At 42.6% G+C, this 21,042-nt stretch overlaps 1 protein-coding gene across 7 annotated transcripts in view; it reads right to left on the reverse strand.

The window, feature by feature from the left end:
• oplah (5-oxoprolinase, ATP-hydrolysing) overlaps nucleotides 1-21,042 on the reverse strand; it is a 104,294-nt gene that overhangs the window by 63,581 nt on the left and 19,671 nt on the right. For all 7 annotated transcript variants that reach the window (XM_077205872.1, XM_077205867.1, XM_077205869.1 and 4 more), the window contains exon 2: nucleotides 9,776-10,037. The gene's annotated coding sequence lies outside the window, so the exon portion shown is untranslated. The remainder of the gene's footprint in view (nucleotides 1-9,775; nucleotides 10,038-21,042) is intronic.

Raw genomic sequence — 21,042 nt, forward strand, 5'->3', positions numbered from 1 at the left:
TCACGGATGACGTAATTTATTATTTTTTGTATTACCTGTACGTGTGATCACACTATTTTATGTCATCGTAATGAATTAAATGCAATGAACACGAAATGTAATGCTATATTATCCTGTTACAGCTATTCGTCAAATGATTTGGTGTGTTAATGCTGCGCAGTTTTACGTGTTTATGGTTAATGCCGTGTTGTTTTACGTGTTCATTACAATCGTACTAAAAGTAAATTTGAACGAATCCACAGTATTTGCAAGTAATGGCTAAATATTTTTTAACACAGCCTATTGTATGTAATTGCACTCCCATAATCGTGGTCACCACACATGATAAAAAGCATTACCGAAGTACAAAGAGCAATATAACTGTGAAATTTCATCAGCATAACGATAACTTGATAGTTTTTGAGGTGAATCAACATATGCATTATGATCTGTCACGTCATATATGTATCTCACATTGTTTATAAGTGCTATTATTGACACGTGTTACGTTTCTTGTACAAAAAAATACATAGACTTGCTTACCGTTCTATTAATACACGCGAGAGCAGCGTCTCTGTCAAGCCCAAGTTCGTCGCAAAGCTCTCTCCATCTCGAAAACGCCACGCCGATATTTATCCTTGTTTTATTCCCCCGGTTGTCAGAAATTCTGCATGTCTCCCCATATCGACACTTACGTTTTTTTGGAGTTTCAATACTCACCAAAGAGTAATCGTGATCCATGATGTACACAACAGCTATAACCACCACTTCCGCATTTGTCCACGTGATATTGCAGAAACCAAGGATAGCGCGGATATTGCGTCATTGAAAGGCGACATATTTTTCCGGGACGGGCCATCATTTAAAATTGGAATTTCTCTGAAATTAAAAATCTTTGTGGACTTTTTGGATATTGTAAGTACACAACTGCAGGGAATATATCACACTGTGCAAGTGATTTTTTGGATATTTTATTACAAAAATCTTACATATTGTAGCTTTAATCTAGAAAAATCTTTAGTCGGGGGCAGCCCTACATTATACTGACACTTAATATTTAATGTTATTAAATGATTAGTTACTTGCATCTGATGTTTGTAAAAGCTGTTTTTATGCATGTTTGGCATGAGTTTTTGTTGCATTTACACTGTTTTGACCAGCAGGCATTGCTTTAACCCTAACCCTAACCTCTAACCCTAACCCCCGATTCGAAACAGTAGCCTCGTTTCCATCCACTTTTTGCGCTGTTATGTTATCGACAAAGTGAATATGCGGAAAAAAAAACATTACGAAATTTTCCGTCTCCAGACTGTTTCCATTCAATTGGCCTTTTACCGATAAGATTGTGTGCGATGACGTCACGAATGCCGAAAGCGAAGTGCCCTTGAGCCGTTTCCATAGGCCTACATTTTTTTTCATCGCAAATTCTACCTTTTGAGGTTCCAGTCAGCACCCCCAACACCAAAAAAACAAACCAAAAACAAGCAAAAAAAAAAAAATGGAGAGAGTATTCAGGCAGTTAATTGAAATTTGCCAGCTTACTGTCATTTAAATTTCACAAATAATTGCAAGTGTCCGAAATATCAGAAGACGATATATATCGATATAAGACGATACCAAGGGTCTGGGAGAGACCACACAATAAGGCGTTTTGGGAGGAAGTTGTGGAGACACTTTACAGAAAGTTTTTTGGGTTTTTTTTGCAACTTTTTGCGAGGCTCGATATTACCCTACACAAAAAAACTGGTTGAGGATAAATTCTTTAAAATTGGGCAATTCCAGTGCTATGGATGTGACATTTGCAGTCAAAACTTGAAATATAAATTCTCAGAAAATGCATTTAATACTGAAACGTCTGTTTATATATCCATACTCCCTTAATAAAGGAGTCCAGACATTAGAAAAATATCAGTCTACACATGCGTTTTATATTTAATATGAGAGAAATACACATGAGACATGACACAAAAAATCTTTAACTTTTAGGTGGCAAAATATTTTTTTGTAATTCTATGAATTAAACTCCGCAAAACAAAAGTAGCCTAATACTAACCCGATGAAGAATGGTCAGCCTCCATAGAACATAAAATATTATTTTTATTTAATTTTTCGTGTTCGCATTTATGAGGAAAAAAACAATGTTACGGACGTGACAGTCTCTGAAAGCGACTTTAAAACTTTCAAAGACACCGCAAACAGAAAGCACAAAGCCTTTCTTTAAAGTGAATTTCGTTTTTTATTAATTGTATCTTAATTTTAATCAATGTTTCATCAACCAATTGCAATAAATAAGAAGTAAATATAGTAGAAAATAGATCATCAAGGCCCGTACGGAAATGGGAAAGAAGGCATTTCTGTATTCTTCACCTTCAGCATGAAATAGGCTACTTTGCATAAGGACTTGAAACTCATTGAGTTAATCTCGCTAAATGCTTTTAAATCCAAAATGAACGACTTAGAGGCAGATGCCTTAATGTAGGATAAATGCTCTTAGACTGTAAACATTATTTTAAATGCTTATATGAAATGTTAGCTTTAGTCTTCTGTGTTATTTTTCTGTACCTATGTGTTTGTACTACTGTTGACTCTCCTGGTTAAATAAAATATCACGGAGGCGCTGGCGCGTGAACTGGACTCTCGTCCCATAAATGAACCGAAACTCAGCGTATAATGTAGGTCTACTTGCACAGACCTGAGAAATATATAGAAAGCGACTCGGTTACTAACGTAACCTCGGTTCCCTGAGAGGAGGGAACGAGTATTGCGTAATGCTTACGCTATGGGAAAACTCCTTTTCTCGAGAAATATTGAAGTCTTTATGTAAAACGCATTGCAGCTGCACAGCATACAGCAATGAGCGAGGCAGCTCGGTCATTGGCTGTGCTGCGGCAACTTGCACGAACCAATGACGGGGCGACTCTGAACCCGCTTCCAATGAGCGTGCTTCGCGTCCACGCGCGTCAGAGCCCGCCAAGATGGGCGTGGCCAAGGGCTATATATTGGGCGCCCCGTCGTCTGAGTTCTTTAGGTTCAATCGACTGAAGCAAATTGACCAAGCACAAGCACGGCAGATTACGCAATACTCGTTCCCTCCTCTCAGGGAACCGAGGTTACGTTAGTAACCGAGTCGTTCCCTTTCGAGAGGTCTCTCCTATTGCATAATGCTTACGCTATGGGAACGCCATGTAAAACGCCGTGCGTGCTGACTTCGCTTCTATTAAGCCGGAGGCCGGTGCCTGAGCTTTTGAGCGAAGTAATTATCCAACGAGCCAGCCGAAGGCGGGCTTTATAAAGGGACAACGTGGAACGGCCCAAAGGGCGTCCAAAGACACACACAAGCACATTTTTATGTACTGTCATGTATGAAAAATCCTCCAGATCAGATGCAAAGATGTGATTCTATGAGGGAGGAGACAATGCTCAGCATGTACACACCCCAGCCTATGCATAGTTAGACCGACAGTATGTTAGAGTGCAATGAGGGGACCTGTAGGTTATAAAACCTGATAAATGTGGACGGTGAGGCCCAGCCTGCAGCCGCACAAATATCTTGAATGGGTATCCCACTCGACCACGCCCACGAGGAGGCCATGCCTCTCGTAGAGTGAGCTCTGATGCCCAAGGGGCACTGAAGGCCCTTGGCTTCATAAGCCAGCGCTATAGCATCAACTATCCAGCGCGATATTCTTTGCTTTGACACAGCCAGACCCTTAGTGCGGCCGCCAAAGCATACGAACAACTGCTCTGTCTGTCTGAACAGGGCAGAACGTTCCAAATATACTCTGAGTGCCCTGACCGGGCAGAGTAAATTAGCGTCACTTTCGTCTGCTGGGGACGATAGCGCGGCCAAAGATATCACCTGTGCTCTGAAAGGAGTAGAGAGCACTTTAGGAATATACCCGTGTCTTGGCCTGAGGACAACCCTGTTGTCGTTAGGTCCAAACTCCAGGCAGGTAGCGCTTGATGACAGCGCGTGCAGGTCGCCCACTCTCTTGACCGAGGCGAGAGCCAGCAAGAGAGCAGTTTTGAGCGAGAGCTGTTTAAGGTGCACAGTTCGGAGGGGTTCGAACGGGGCACGCTTAAGTGCGTCCAGGAACGTGGCCAGGTCCCAAATCGGCACCGAGGGGGGGCGTGGGGGATTTATCCTCCTGGAGCCCCTCAGGAAACGAACAACTAGGTAGTTTTTCCCTAGTTTGCGTCCTTCGACCGGTTCATGTGATGCCGCTATGGCAGTCACATATACTTTGAGCGTGGAGGGGGTGCGGCCTGCCTCCAATAGCTCTTGTAAGAAAACGAGCACACTCGGTATTTCGCATGTCCCGGGATTCAGGTTCCTGGACTTGCACCAGTCACTGAACACCTTCCATTTCTGGGCATATAAGCGCCTCGTAGAGGGCGCTCGCGCCTCAGTGATGGTTCTCAACACTCCACTGGGGAGGTTCCCGGGAATCCGTTGAGGGGCCACGCATGGAGGGCCCACAGATCGGGGCGGGGATGGAGGATCGTCCCGTTGGCCTGCCTGAGGAGATCTAGCCTCAGTGGAATCGGCCATGGGGCAGATTGTATCATCTGCATCAGTTCTGGAAACCACGTCTGGTTTTTCCAGAGTGGGGCTACCAGGAGCACTGCACATTTCTCCTCCCTGATCCGACTGATGACCTGAGGTAGCATCGCAACCGGAGGGAAGGCATACAGCGGGCGGCTCGGCCAGACTTGGGCGAGCGCGTCCGTGCTCTTTGAAAAGAAGAGAGGGCAGTGCGTATTTTCCTTGGAGGCAAAGAGGTCGACCTCTGCTCTGCCAAAGGTTTGCCATAACCACTGAATCGTCAGGGGGTGGAGAGACCATTCTCCTGGGAGAACTTTGTCTCTGGACAGCATGTCCGCTCCCTGGTTCAGAACACCTGACACATGCGCTGCTCTCAGCGAGCGCAGGTTGCGCTGGGACCATAGGAGGAGCTCCCTGGCCATCGAGTGCAGGGAGCTCGATCTGAGTCCACCCTGACGATTTATATGCGAGACTACCGTCATGTTGTCCGTTCGGACTAGGACGTGCTCGTCCCTCAGGTACGGGAGCAGGGCTCTGAGAGCCAAAGCGACCGCTTTCAATTCCAGACAGTTTATATGTAGGCGCTTCTCCGGGTTTGACCACAAGCCGGAGACAGGCCTGCCCTCGTAAAGGGCCCCCCAACCTATTTTGGAGGCATCTGTCGTGATCATCTTTCTCCTTGTGTTTACACCCAAACTCACGCCGGACTGATACCAGTCGACAGCTTTCCAGGGCGTCAGGGCTTTTATAGAGCCGTGATTTGCTCTGATTAAAAAGTGGCCCGAGCGCCACGCGTGGGTGGGGACACGGCTTTTGAGCCAGCGTTGGAGAGGACGCATGTGCAACAATCCTAGCTGGAGTACAGCTGATGCTGAGGCCATGAGACCGAGCATCCTCTGAAACCGCTTGACGGGGCGCGCGCGCCCGCTCTGAACGATGTTGCAAGGCGCCGGATAGTGAGCGCGCGCTCTGATGAGAGGCGCGCCGTCATCTGCACTGAGTCTAGCACTATTCCCAGGAAAGAAATATTCTGGCTGGGGGATAGCATGCTCTTTGCAAAATTGATTTTTAGACCTAGGCACTCTAGATGACTGATAATCCAAGACCTGTGTGTCACTAACTGGCTCTCTGATTGTGCTAGTATTAGCCAATCGTCGAGATAATTTAGTATTCGCACTCCCCGCTGTCTCAGGGGGGAAAGTGCTGTATCCATACATTTCGTAAATGTACGGGGTGCCAGTGCCAGGCCGAATGGTAGTACTGTGTACTGGTATGACTGTCCCTCGAAAGCGAATCTCAGAAATGGCCTGTGATGAGGCGCTATTGGAATGTGAAAGTAAGCGTCTTTCAGATCCACTGACAGAAACCAATCCTTCAGGCGAACTTGCGCGAGGATATGCTTGGTAGTTATCATTCTGAACGAACGAATCATTAAAGCTTTGTTCAGATGTCTGAGATCTAGAATGGGGCGGAGACCGCCGTCCTTTTTCGGGACGAGAAAATAGCGGCTGTAAAAACCTGCCTCGCTCATAGAGGGGGGGACTGTTTCTATAGCGCCTTTCTCTATCAGTTTGAGCATCTCGGTGCGTAGAACATGTGAAACATCTTTTCTCACTTTCGTCTCTACCACCGCTGTGAAGCGGGGCGGTCTGCGAGCGAATTGAAGCGAGTAACCGTGTTTTATTATGTTCAAAACCCATTTCGGCATGTCGGGGATATTTTCCCAAGCTTTCGCTCGCACAGATATGGGCTGAATGTTGGCCGGGGGCGTGTCGCAGTGACGTATGGCTCCCGCCAGCGAATCGTTCTGTGTTAACACCGAGCTTACAGCTCTCAGCGGCGCGGACGCGCGCTGAGCAGCTCTGCTGAATGCCGAGTGCAGGGGTGCGTGTGAGATTACAGGCACGCTCGCTGTAATGCTCACAGAGTGAGATGGGGAAATGTTTAACACTGTGTGTATAGTGCTTATGGGTGGGGGTGCATAGACTGTGGTAGGCACGCGCGCCACTTTCATAAAACTTCCTGCTCGTGGCGGGAGGTTTTTGGCCATATAAACAGTGTTTGTGAGTTGGGGTGCGTGCATAACAGCGGGCACACGCGCTACTCTTATACAACTTCCCGCTTTTACTGGGGAAGTGTTTATAACTGTGGGAACAGTGCTTGTGTGTAGTGGTACATACGTAACAGTTGGCACACAATCTACATTTATGGGGCGTCCAGCCTGAGCTGGGACAACATTTGGCACTGCGTTGACAGTTTTGATATGTGGGAATGCGCACTTTGGTGTGGACACGTGACCCTTTAATGACACAGGCAGAAAATAGCTCTTTATGTGATTTCTGTGTGTCGCCGTAAAAACGGCGTTTGTTTGCAGGTGGGCGAGCTGTGTTGCTGGCACATTGGCTGCTGTATAGACATTTCCAGCCGCCTGTAAGGGGACTGGGTAATGCTTTAGACGTTTTGGAGAGAGCGGTCCGGCTCTCGCGAGACACGCGCTCTCCCTTTTCCTCCCTGTAGCTAGGAGGACTTACGAGGCTCTGGGTTCAGCACAATCCTGGGCCGAGGTCCCCGTCGCTCGGGCGGTTGCTTCCTGTTGGCAGAGCCCGAGCAGCGTCGAAAATCCGTTTCAGGTTTGGGCTGAGAAACGGGGGGCGCCGTCTTAGCTTGCTGCTGTTGAGGCGGCCGTTGGCGGCTCTGCGATGAGCTAGATCGCATGGGCAGGAAGTGACGCATAGCCTGTGAGTCCTTACGGGCTTCGGTGAAGCGCTCGGCGAACTCCTTCACCGCTGGTCCAAACAGGCCGTCTTGGGAGATAGGCGCGTCGAGGAAAGACGCCTTATCTGCATCCTTCATATCTGTTAGCGTCAGCCACAGATGGCGCTCAAGGACAGTCAGGTTAGCCATAGCACGGCCGATGGATTGGGCGGTGGCTTTTGTGGCTTGCAGCGCTATGTCAGTGGCGCTGCGTAGGTCCTTAAATGCCTCAGGCTCGGGTCCAGACTCGTCCATACTGCGGAGAAGTTTGGCTTGAAACACCTGGAGGACAGCCATAGAGTGAAGCGCTGATGCAGCTTGGCCGGCGGCGGCGTATGCGCGACCGGCGAGAGCTGAAGTGGACCGGCAAGGCTTCGAGGGATGAGAAGCTTTAGCTTTCCATCCAGCGTTGGAGGGTGGACACAGATGATTGGCCACAGCCTCCTCGAGGGGTGCAGGAAAAACTGTCATCCTTATCTTCGTCATCCCCTGACGCGCCAAACGAGACGAGCCCCATCGCTCCGCTGGAGGGGTGCTGGTCCGCCTGTGTGAACTGGACTGGCGGCGGGGAGTCTTCGGGTGGCGGTGAAGCACGCGGGGATTGGCCCGGCGTGACATCACTGCAAACCGCGTGCTCCGGCAGCCTCTGTGAGCGGCGTTTTTTCTTTCGCGGCTCGACCAGAGGAGATGGCAGCACGGAAGAGGTGGGCTCTTTCGCGGTGAAAACGGCGAAGCGAGCGCGCAGCTCGGTGAGGCCCAGGGCGTCACACTCGGGACATCCGCCTCGAGTAAGGGCAACCTCTGTGTGGTCCGGTCCCAGGCAGCGGGCGCAAATGATGTGACGATCCCCGTCTTGAAGAGGGCCTCGACACGAAGCGCAGGAAGGCATTTGACGCCTTGAAAAATTGCTCTTTTAGAAAAAGTGTCGCGGGGGCGAACACTGAAAGCTTTGAAAAGGATATGGCGATGATGCGCGCCGGATGGCTTAGCAGAAGGGCGATCGAAGGCGGCTGAAGGCGCCGGCGTCCTCGAAGCAGTCCTGCTGTAGGCTTGTCGACGGCGGCGGCGGCGAAAGACTCCAATAAATCCGGAGGATCAGCGAAGAGAAGGTTCTTTGCTGAAGGAGATTAAATCTAAAGAACTCAGACGACGGGGCGCCCAATATATAGCCCTTGGCCACGCCCATCTTGGCGGGCTCTGACGCGCGTGGACGCGAAGCACGCTCATTGGAAGCGGGTTCAGAGTCGCCCCGTCATTGGTTCGTGCAAGTTGCCGCAGCACAGCCAATGACCGAGCTGCCTCGCTCATTGCTGTATGCTGTGCAGCTGCAATGCGTTTTACATAAAGACTTCAATATTTCTCGAGAAAAGGAGTTTTCCCATACCGTAAGCATTACGCAATAGGAGAGACCTCTCGAAAGGGAACTTGAAATTTCTACTTGTAAACAGAACAATTCAAAACGAAAGAGTCCCCAAGTAAAGTCGGTTATTAAATAAACAAATAGCAAAACGAGTTGTGCGGTGTCCCCCACTTTTCAAAGCAAAGTTACGCCACTGCCACCGACCACCGGTTTCGACACTAAAGCGGATTGCCATTGCCCTGTACAAGCTGGCAACCTGCGCCGAGTATAGAGTGATGGGCGAAACTTTCGGGGTTAGTAAAACAACCGGCCATGGTTTTTGTTGTGACGACTGCATCTTGCACGTGATGAAAATATCATATGACACCACATTTATTTGCGTTAAAGCCCCTTTTCTCGACAAAAAGTGATTCCAAACTAGTTTTTCGCGACAATTAAAGTATCGACATAGAATTTATGCGCTAAAGTTAAACGGAAAAGGATTGTGTCGACATTTGCAAAAAAATATCGATAATTGGCATTTCCATCAGCTATATCGGTAAACATTTTGATGCGCTAAAACTTTTTCCAGCAAAAAACCCTTGAATGGAAACCTGGCTAGTGAATCATTTTGAGAAGCAATTGGTTCAATTGATTCGAAGCTTTAAAAAGCTTCGTTTCTCCCATCACTACCAGAAATATCAGTGAAAAACAACATTAATGACAGAAATATCACACGAAAAACACAAGAAATAAGGATGCTGAAATGTTTGGAGTAAGAAGAACAGAAATAAAATAAGTGAGAGAGAGATTATTCCTCCTCTTGGCAAAAGGAAGAGAATAAATTAAATCATACAGGTTTGGAACAACATTTTTTAACAATAATTTTAAATTAGAACGTGCATATGCAAATAATAAACGAACAGTTCAATTCTATGATAAAACACTGTCTGAACGCTGTGCTGTCTGCAGATGCTGTTATAAATAGGTGCACATTAGACTAAATGCTTAAAGGGCAGCACAATCCCTTAAACCTTAACTAGGCTAAAGATCACTGACAATATAGTAGGCTACGTGTTCCAATGTTTCTGTCAGTAAATGCATTGCATACATGAACAATCGGGCAATTACAACATGAGCATGTTCTGTGTACTCACACTTGAAGCACTGGTGAAGAAACGAATAGACGATTCCTCTCGGGTCGCACTGACTGTTTACAAATATGAAGCCACACTTCACCGCTTCGATCGAGAAGTTCAGTAGATCAGTTAGTACTCTACCACCACTTTCTGCTAAACTGTCTCCGCCTTCTGAGAAATATCCCGTGACTGAGGCCAGGGGGCGGGTGATAGTATTGGCACGTGATATCTCGATCAAGAAGGAAGGCGAATGTTGTCCCAAAGTATGACTTTATTTCATCTGCGGAACACAAAAGAAGATATTTACAGTATATTACTTTAACTCGGTTACGCCCTTTTGTGCTATGTATGCATATTAATGTCCTATGTTAAGGTATTTTAGGCCTATTTAAAGTCTGTGTTGAAGTAACTTTTTATTAGATGAGTCTTAAATGACCAATAAAAACCTGTTCTGATAGCTACACATTAAATTGACTAACCATGGCATTATTTAAACAACTTTAAAAGGATTGACACAGTTGCAGGACGACTGATTAATTGACTAGGCCTATTTATTTATGTAGTCTATTTTTTTGTTGTTAACAACTGTATATTAAGTCTTCTTTTCTAAAGTCAAGAAACACAAAAATACAAAGCAAAAAAAAAAAAAAAACTATACAAATCTAGAACCCACCCCATCCCACCACTGGTAGACTTCAAGAAAATTAAAATAAAATACAAACATAGAATGTAGATCCAAAAAATAAAAAATAATAATAATATAGATAAATAAGTAAATAAACAAATTACATAGATGTTAAAAAATTTGACAAAATCAAAAGCAGCATGCCATAAATTCACAGTCTTAACATTGGATCCATGCAGTTGAGAGTTCCATCGATATAATGTCCAGCAAGGACACTGTCCATGTCCATCTGTCCATTGTGTGTTCCAACCATAGGGTTCCAACGGTTGACTAACTTTTTTTTTGCCGCTGTGAGAGCAGCTAACAGTAAATATCTTTGTTGAACGGATAAGGTTAGGTCGCTAAAGTCGTTAAATTTAATGGTGTAGGGTCAAACAAATGTCAGTGTCCAACAGATTTGATAAGTCCTGTGAGAGCTGGGTCCAAAAAGGTGAAAGAGAGGGACAGTCCCAAAAGAAGTGCAAGTACGTGCCTAGAGATCCTCAAAGATTACACTTAGGAGAGGAGGATAGATTCATATAAAAACGTTTCATGGGAGTCAAGTAAACCCTATGTAATAATTTCCAGTGTATCATTTGATAATTGGGGTTCTTTGAAGACAGCTTAAACATCCTCCATACCTGATCTGAAAATAAAACATGCACATCTTCATTAAGATCCTTAGCCCAAACAGTTGTAAGGGTTTGTATGAATGCTCAAGAAGATACCGATAAATAACGACACAGAAGAGGGAGCTCTCTCAGAAGGGAGGATTAATTTGCGCAGTGGGTGAATAGGTAAATGGGAGTCCCAAGGCACCCCATATGCCCGAAGGGCCGATCTTATTTGCAAATACATATAAAAAGATGTACCTTGTAAATTATATTGAACTTTAATGTCTTGAAATGATTTTAGACCCATATCATCATAGATCTCTCCGAAAGTGTTTACCTTTTTTTATGTCCATTGCGGACAATGAAAAGGGACCTTGCCAGACAAAAGATTATTATTATGGAAAATAGGCGAATGGGCGAATGCCTTTTCAACTGCCCTCCAAGAGGAGAGAAGTTACAATAGGACCAAACTGTGATTTACACTGCCTCAGTGGAACCCCGGAAAAAACAAGATGCTTCAGTTCATAGGGATAAACCATAGATTCCTCAATTGCTCTCCATGACACAGAAGCATCAGGATCAAACCAAGGGGGGAGGGTAAAGGCTTGAGCATAAAGACTAAAATTAGGGAAAGACAGACCTCCATGTAATCTGCCACGCTGTAAGGTAGTCAGCTTGATTCGAGGACGTTTCCCATCCCATATATAACGAGAAACGCATGCATCGAGTTTATTCCAGAAGCCAGCAGGTGGAGAAAGAGCAATTAGAAATTAATACGTGCAAGAATATTCGTTTTAATTACAGATATACAAGCATGAAAAGAAGTAGGGAGATGAGACCAATTTTCCAAGTCTGAGAATATTTTTGCTAAAATACTATTCAGGTTTTTCGAGATAATTTCTTGAAGGGATGGAAAGATATCTATACCCAGGTACTTAAAGGATTGCACCACCGGAATAGAAATGGATAGGAGTGTGGGGTCAATTTTAAAATTGAGGGGGAGCAAACATGTAAACCCAGAGAGGGATCCAAAATGGTCAAATAAATTCAGCACCTGAGGGACAGAATGTGATGGTTTCTCCAAAAACATTAAGATGTCATCAGCAAACAATGAAATATGATGGCGTGTGTTCCTTATAATTATTGGGGAGATAATTTCAGATTGTCGGACCGCTTGAGCTATGGGGTTCCAAGGATAAAGCAAACAACAAAGGAAAAAGCGGGCAACCCTGACGAGTACCTCGCTGTATAAAGAATGGATTTGAACAAACTGAACCTGTAAGAACAACAGCTGCTGGGTTGGTATACAGAATTTTAATCATGTTTATAAAACTTGACCCTAAACCCAGATGTTGTAGAACCAATCACAAATAGTTCCATTCTAGCTGGTCGAAAGCTTTCATCGCATCCAGAGATAATACTGCGCAAAGGGGAGTCAACATACTTGTTTAATTAACAGTATGACATAGCCTACACAAGTTATCCGAGGCGGAACGAGATTTAATAAACCCTGTCTGGTCATAATGAACTAATCTATTCATAAATCTCTCTAAACGTCGGGCCAGCACTTTAGCATAGGCTACAATTTAACAACAGTCCCTATCAAAGAAAGTGGCCTATAGCTAGAACAGGAATTCGGATCTTTGTCTTTTTTTTAAAGGAGAGAAATAATAGCTATATTAATCGATGCGAGAAATTAACCTTGCGAAACTGAAAAATGTATCATATCCAACATTAGAGGACCTAAGTCAGACCAAAAAGTTGTATGTACCTCGTTTGGAATACCATCTGTGCCAGGGGATTTCCCCTTGTTCATAGATTTAGCTGCTAACTCCAGCTCCTGGAGAGTAATCAGTTCAGCCAGATTAAGGTTAGAATAAAAAGAGCAAAAAGTGGTATTAATATCTTTAGGATCTATCATAATTTCCCCATGGGATTTCACCGCTGGAATATTAGCAAACTTTTCACTATTACGTAATCTCAAAGCTAAAAGGTGACTTGGTCTACTCCCCTGCAAATAGTATCTTTGAATCAAAAATTCTGCCCTGGATCTCAGTAATGAGTTCAGTTCAGACCTAACCGCCATGATTTTGCTGAGTGTATTGTCCGAAGAAAATCGTTGATTATCTCTTGTCAGGTTCTGAAGCTGCAATTCCAGCTCAACTATCTTTTTGTGTTGTTTTTTCTGGAGGAAAGAGTATGAAATTGAATTATTCCTTATAAAGCCTTTAACCGCATTCCAAAGTGTTCGTGGATCATCCACCGAATCTAGTTTATTGAGTTTAATTTAAATAAACTCAGCAAACCTCTTTCTGAACTGACTGCAAAAGTTTCCATCCTGTAACAGTTTAGGGTTAAATCGCCATCTAGGGGCCCGAGATGGCCGAGGAACCAAAGATAATATGCACGAATTACCATCATGATCAGACAGAGATAGGGAGAAAATATCCGCATCTTGAGCAGCTGAAGATAAAGAAGTAGAAATAAAATATAGTCGATTCGTGAATAGATTTTATGAGGGCCGGAGAAGAAAGTGAAAGACCCAGCAGAAGGGTTTAGTAATAGCCAAAGGTCCACTATTGAGGATGAAGTTGCACATTGTCGTAATTTATCAGAACAAAGAGCTTGAGAATTAACTTTACAGAATTCATATCTGCACCCATTACAATTTCAAAGCCAGAGAATTTCAAGAGATAAACTGAGAGTAACGAGAAGAAAGCAGGGTCAGGAGTACATGGAGCGTAGACTGAAAGAAATACAATATTCCTATTCTCCACAGCTGTTTTTATATGTGTTACTCTACCATCCAAGTCACAGCCTTTATCCAAAATAGTGATATTTAAAGTCCTCCGCACCAATGTAGTCTATTTTTTTTAACTAAGCATTATTCATTATAACGACTAGCTATTTAGCTAAATTAATTCTATTTAATTTATATTTCATTCACTTGGTGAAAATAAAATAACTCGACTAAATTAAATGTGTTATGTATAGCACATTTACTATTTTTTATAACACACTGAACCCATCAACACATAGGCAAATAAACAAAACAATTTAAACTCTACCAGAAAAAAAAGGTGTCAGAAAAGATACTCAAAATTCAAATTTCAAAGTACATATGTGTTTTCAGCAGAGACTTCACAATACATTACAGTGCAGTGATTTAAAAACATGTAAATTCGTAAATTAAAGTCATTCCCGAATTTAAGAGGCAGCCAGTGAATAGATGATAGAACAAAATAAAATAATAATAATCGTGTAGTGGTGACTGGTGACAGCAGATCGTGAACCAGTATGGGTAAAATCTTTGCGTGCCAGGTGGAGCTGCCGATGTGCCTGCCACTCGACCAGTCACCGTTATACGCGTATGCCACCAGACACTCAGACTGATGCACATGATCAAATAGACAGGCATCCCGCATTTCCTTCTAGTCTTATTTAGCCTATATACCTATTTGCCACATTAAAATATTTTATTACGCCATTTTAATCCGAAGCGCGAGTCTCGTGACACTAGCGTTGCACAGCCACAAGATCTCTCACTGTTTTCATCTACCAGACACTCCGATTGATACACGAAAACACACGATTTCAAATAATAAACATTTTCTGCTCCTGATGTAACTCAACTACATTTTCCTAGCTTCAGCTATCGAGTAATTAATAAGAAGATAGGTTCTTTAGGGCCAGGAGAGTGTCTAGTGGGGTGGCACGGGGTGACACAACCACCACCCCAACCCATCAAAGTGTTTTCTGTGTCAGTGTTGGCTGCAAAGATAAAGTTGACTACTTGCCACCTTTGCAGTAGTGAAGGCGCCGAGAGAAATGCTCATTTCATGCGGAATCTGAGAGTAGCCTATTTATCTTCGTTTTGAATTGTTTCGTTTAAAAGTAGGCTAGACATCTCTACCTTTCTAGATATATTTCTCATGCATGTAACCTGCAATGCAAAAATGTCATGATTTTATTGCTATAGGCCTATATGTCTGCTATCTTTGCTTCTTATTTATCAAATCCAGGGAATTGGTTGATCAAACATTGATCAAAATTAAGATACAATTTATACAAAACGAAATTCACTTCAAAGAAAGGCTTTATACAAAACAAAACTTAATGGAGTGGTCAAAATCACTCTCCTTCAGAATGTCAATTGGAGTATCAGGCAGCTACATGAGAGATATTGTGGCTGGCATGCCAGGAGACGCGCTCCATCACAGGACAAAAGAGCTAATAAAAAATAAGATAAGATGTCAAATAGGTAAATAAGACCAGGATTGCACTGTTTGTGTGCTCTCGTGTAGGCTATCAATCGGAGTGTCTGGTAGATGAAAACAGTCAGAGATCTTGTGGCAGGCGCGACTTAGAGTAACGAGACGCGCTCCATCACGTGCAAAAAGAGCGAATAAAATATAAGATAAGATGACAAAAAGGTAAATAAGAGCAGGATTGCACTGTATGTTTGTTTTCGTGTATCAATCGGAGAGTCTGGTAGATGAAAATAGTGATCTTGTGGCAGGCGCAACGCGTAGGTACCGAGACGCGATCCATTATGGGCAAAAGAGCGAATAAAAAATAAGATAAAAGAGCACATAGGTAAGTAAATGGTTGCACTTTTTGTTTGCTCTCTTGCATCTAAGGGATGTCTGGTAGATGTAAACAGAGAGATCTTGAGGCAGGAGTAAGGCACGCCCTTACAAAAAATAACTGCAGTACAATGAAGTACAACTGCAGTAAAACTGCAGTTTAAAGCAGTATAACTGCAGTACAATGAAGTACAACTGTAGATTTGCAGTATTAACGAAGTATAGATACAATATAACTGCAGTACATTGAAGTACGCAGTACAAGTACAACTTCAGAATAGTGAAGTAAAACTGCAGTACAACTGTAGATTTGTAGTAAAATGAAGTAGCCTATAGACACAATAACTGCAGTTCAGTGATACTCTTTAAAAAGTGATAGACTTTTTAAAAAAAACTCAAATTCGGCTGGTCTCAGTAATTTGACTTTAATGGCAATGAGATCATTTTTGTTGCCATTAAAAAGTGAAATTACTGAACCTAAATAAAGGAGCTTTATGAAAAAAAAAATCAGATGAACTTTTTGGTTTTTGCATCCGAAGTCTTGGTATACCATTAATATTACACTGTACTGCAGTTATGCGGTATTGTGCGACACTAACCTTTTCACCCGCGTATAGCCCACGTGACCAGAGCTTCCTTAGCTCGAGCGCACCGCAGTCGTTGTCATGACAACGAGTCTCGAGAGCAGCTGATGCTCGTTACGGTCAGTCAGCGTCTTTTCCCCTGGTGTCTGCTCCATAAAATACGGTTCGGTTAATTTCCTTACTGAAAATATCGTTCATTTACGTTCATATTTATGGACTATCAAAATTAAAACACAAAGACATGACAGCATTACAACCCGTGGTGACGGTCATACAAGTGGGACGGAAGAGAAGCGTTTTCTGGAAGAAAAGAAGTTCATTACGCGAGGTGGAGTGTTGGCCTTGTCAAGTGAGGTGAGTATAACGTAGAATGTCGTCATATCTGTTTATTTTAATTTTAGATTAGTGTAAAAAAGACTTTATATGTTATTCAAACCGGTGAGCAAATAAGAGGAAACGCCGCTTCCGTACTGTAGCGTTTTACACTGTTTTACGTTATTTTTTAGAGCTGCGTCACAGCAGATTGTGTATGTTTGCAGCATTAAGTTATTTTATCGATCACTTTTAATGCATTTTTTTAAACTATCTGTATTGTATAAAGCGCTATAAATAATGGTGACTTAAATTGTTTCAATTTAATATTAGGAATATTTGGAATATCAGACACTAACTTACTGGATATACACAAAAAATACAAGCAATTATGTTTAATAGTTTGACATTAATGGGCAGAAAAGGATAAAAAAAAATACTTTTTATGGTGTGATTATTTAAGAAAATGCACTGGTAACAACTAAAGATCAAAAATGTAATTTAACAGAAGATAATGGCTGCTGTGAAACAAATATGCACTCACAACATTTAAAAATTGTGTTTTTCTGCTTTTTTCCAGAAATGCATGTTGTTGGGCAAATTGCGTAGACTGTCAATGGAGTGACAGAAAGCGCTCAGATTTCATCAAAAAGATCTTCAATTGTGTTCTGAAGATGAACGAAAGTCTTGCGGGGTTGGAATGACATGAGGGTGAGTAATTTAACTTTTTATCTGGTGTATTCAAACTCATTAATGTAGAACAATAAACCATAAATTAACTGGAAATAGTATGAATACTTTCCACTAGGCCTGTAATGGCGCATTGATGACGTCGAAATTTCGTCGACGTCATATTTTTTTGTCAACGCTTCTTTATTTATTCATGTTTTTTTTTTTTTCACCGTTCCCGGTGAACCCACACGTGGGAGACCGAAACATTGCAGAATCGAGATCAAAACAGCAACCTCTTCACAGAATTCACAACAAAGCCATGCAAAAGTCCCAACAAAAGAAAAAGTCCTAAAAAACCCAGCAAAAAAACTAAATCATCGAAGGTATGGGAATACTTCAAATTTAGTCCCAAATGCAAAGGTGTCGTTATTTGCGCTCTTTGTCAAATGGAGTTGACATCCCAAGTCTCCTGCATATTGATAGCGGCTCCCTGATGCCCGCAAATTAGTTAAAATCTCCCGGAATCTAGAGCTCGCGAGCTCCAAACCGTGTAGTGCGTGGCAGAGAGAGGGAGCGCGAGATACCTTGCGTGTGTGTGCAAATGTGCGTGTGTGCGTTATGAAGCGCATGTAAACCCCCCCCATCAGTCGGGATGTTAGCACCACATCCAAGTGTGATAGGGCTCAGTTGAGTAGCCTACCAAACCTTTTACAGTGTAGATACTTCGTAAGAACCAGATCAAAATTGTTGTGCATTGAATGTGCACTCCTGCAATTTCCATGTTACAAAAAAGAATCGGTCAATTAGTCGATAGATTAGTTAACTAATCGATAAAATAATCAACAGACTAATCGTTTAATTAATAATCGTTTACCCAAGCCCTACTTTCCACAAACACTTGCAGACACCAAGTTAAAGGAACACGCCACCTTTTTTTGAAATAGGGGTTATTCACTGTCTCACCTACATTTAGATAGGTGGGCAAATGCATTTTTGTCTATATGCATGTATTGTCTTAGTCTGGTAGCGCCGCCGCTAGCTTAGTTTAGCATAATGAATGGAATCCTTTGTTGCCGGATAGCATGTTGTGAGTAAAAGTGATAAAAAAACAGCAACTAAATACTACGCTGGCCTGCGTATTCACAACGAGTACAAATAGCAATGCAGATTAAGACTAGATTAAGCACTGCTACTTGGGCGCAGAGATATCACGCAACACCTGAAAGCTGAAACTTTTTAAACTCAAAACAATCCAAAAGCGAAGATACTCAAGTGCAGGTCAGGCCTGTATGTTGATGAAAGTATGTTGCGTGATATCTGTGCTTCGCCTGTGCTTCACCTCAATATAGTCAATAAGTCAATATCTGCCTAGGAAATCGCCTAGTCTTAATCTGCATTGCTATTTGTACTCGTTGTGAATACGCAGGCCACAATGAGAAATTAGGTTTTTTTTGGATAACTTTTACTTACGAAATGTTATCCGGCTACAAAGGATTCCATCCATTATGCTAAGCTAAACTGGCGGCGACTCTGCCAGACTAAGACAATGCATGCACTGAGACAAAAATGCGTTTGTCCACCTATCTGAATATAGGGGAGATGGTGAATAATATGTAGTTAATAATTAAACAAACAAATCCAGCATTTTGCAAACAAACTCGATCTGATTTGCAAAGGAAAACTCGACTCGCAAACAAACAGAAAGCAATGTGCAAGTACAAAGGTCAATTTGAGCGAAAATGTAGTGGCAACACATATGCATTGTGTTTTGCAAATATAAATAAATGAGCCTAGGGCTGGGCGATATATCGATATAAAAAAATATATCGATATATTTTTAAATGTGATATGGAATTAGACCATATCGCATATATGGATATAGTTCAAATTTGCGCTATGATCCTTGCTCCAAGCAAGCTGCTGACTGCTTTTGTAGAAATATATAGTATTTTGTGCATTCTATCAGTAGCAGTTCTGGCGCCTCCGTCTCAACAGCATTAGTGTACAACGCGACAAATACTCACATCAAATATTAACACAGAGGAACGGGACACATCAGTTCAGTGAGTTCACAAAAGTTCATTATTTGCATTTGCTTTAAAGCCTTGCCGGTTAAACATGTCATTCACTGCTGATGCGCTGTTCTAACAACATGCGCTTTACTGAGCGCGAACACCCACATGCACCCGCACATGCACTAAAAGCCTGTCTAACAAACAGCGCCTGGTTACTGGACTAAGTTATCTTTCGAGTCTTATTTTGCTAATACTCTCAAATACACACAAGTTTACATAAGGAAAGTTGGTTATGTCTAAACTGAAAGCAAACCGAGAAAATTGAGAGAAATCTGCTTGCCAAATGCGTGTATAGACGCGTCGCGTACAGGTCTTAAAGAGACAGTAGCCCTAGTAGTAAACATGCAGCTGCTTGTCCTTAAAGGGATAGTTCGCCCAAAAATAAAAATTCTGTCATTATTTATTCACTGTAATGTTGTTCCAAACCTGTATTAATTTATTTCTTGTGCTGAACACAAAATAAGATATTTTGAAGAATGTGGGTCCCCATTGACTTCCATAGGGAAAATATACTATGGAAATCACTGGGGTACATCAACTGTTTTGGTTACCCACATTCTTCCAATTAACTTCAACAGAACAAAGAAACTTATTCAGGTTTAAAACAACTTGAGAGAGTAAATGATGACAATTAAAATTTTTGGGAGAACTATCTATTTAATGTTAATAAAACAACAAAAACACAGAGGAAATCACTCACTGCTCTTGACTGAGAACTTTAATAGTAGCTTTAATACGAATCAATGTATAAATTATACAGTGAAGACTATATTTGGCTTTGACTTTGACTGAACATTTGCTCTCACTTTGAGAAAAAAATATCGGGATATATATCGTATATCGATATTCAGCCAAAATATATCGGGATATGACTTTTGGTCCATATCGCCCAGCCCTAAATGAGCCTAGGTAATATTTCACAAATAAATACAAACCATCCTACAAACTGCTTGTATCCTTTGAACAAATACCAAATCTAGAGCATCCAAATGCATATCTGTCTGTTATGATTGTGCGAGACACTTGGCTTTTTATGAGATCTCTCGGCTCGATTTTCTCACAAATGTGTTCGGGCAGACTTTCTCACAAATGCAAACTTGGGACACACGAGAAAACTGAACTTTTAAAGAAAATTATACAAAAACTATGTAATGTAGCAGTCAGGTATCAGTAGTGTCATGCTAGGTGAGTCTGTGGAAATGTAATGTGCTGTAGTGTCGTGATGCATGCAAAAGAAACAACCAAACGAATATCAAATCAAATAGGCCGCGCACATCTGCCATCCGTCTTGCTTCTCTTAAAAGGGGAAAAGGGAAGTTCGCAACAGGTGTCAGCGATGCAATCAGGTAGGAGGGCGGACTAATCCATCCAATACTGGGGAAAACCCCATTAAAGACACAGTTCGTCACACTCCTCCCCTTAAAACAGGGGTCTGTCTAGAATCCCTGCAAATAGACAAGACAATTGAGCCAAAAAGTAAGCCCCATAACTTCCAAGAGGACAGCAGCCAGGGCAAAACAAAACAAAAAACAAACAAACAAGTTACACTACACATTAAACATCCTTCATAGGGCACGTGACAGTGCATCTGCCACAACATTTTCAGACCCTCGGATGTGCCGAATGTCAAGGCAATAGGCCTGGAGAAACAAGGACCAACGTATCAGCCTTTGGTCCGGACAGTGAAGAGAATTCAAAAACGTCAGTGGGTTATGGTCGGTATAAATGACAACGGGTTGACTTGATCCAACATAGATGTCAAAATGCTGTAATGCCCA

Source organism: Siphateles boraxobius, unplaced genomic scaffold, assembly GCF_051911475.1.
Source record: "Siphateles boraxobius isolate OS27281-9 unplaced genomic scaffold, OSU_SipBor_1 55, whole genome shotgun sequence".
Lineage (NCBI taxonomy): Eukaryota > Metazoa > Chordata > Actinopteri > Cypriniformes > Leuciscidae > Siphateles > Siphateles boraxobius.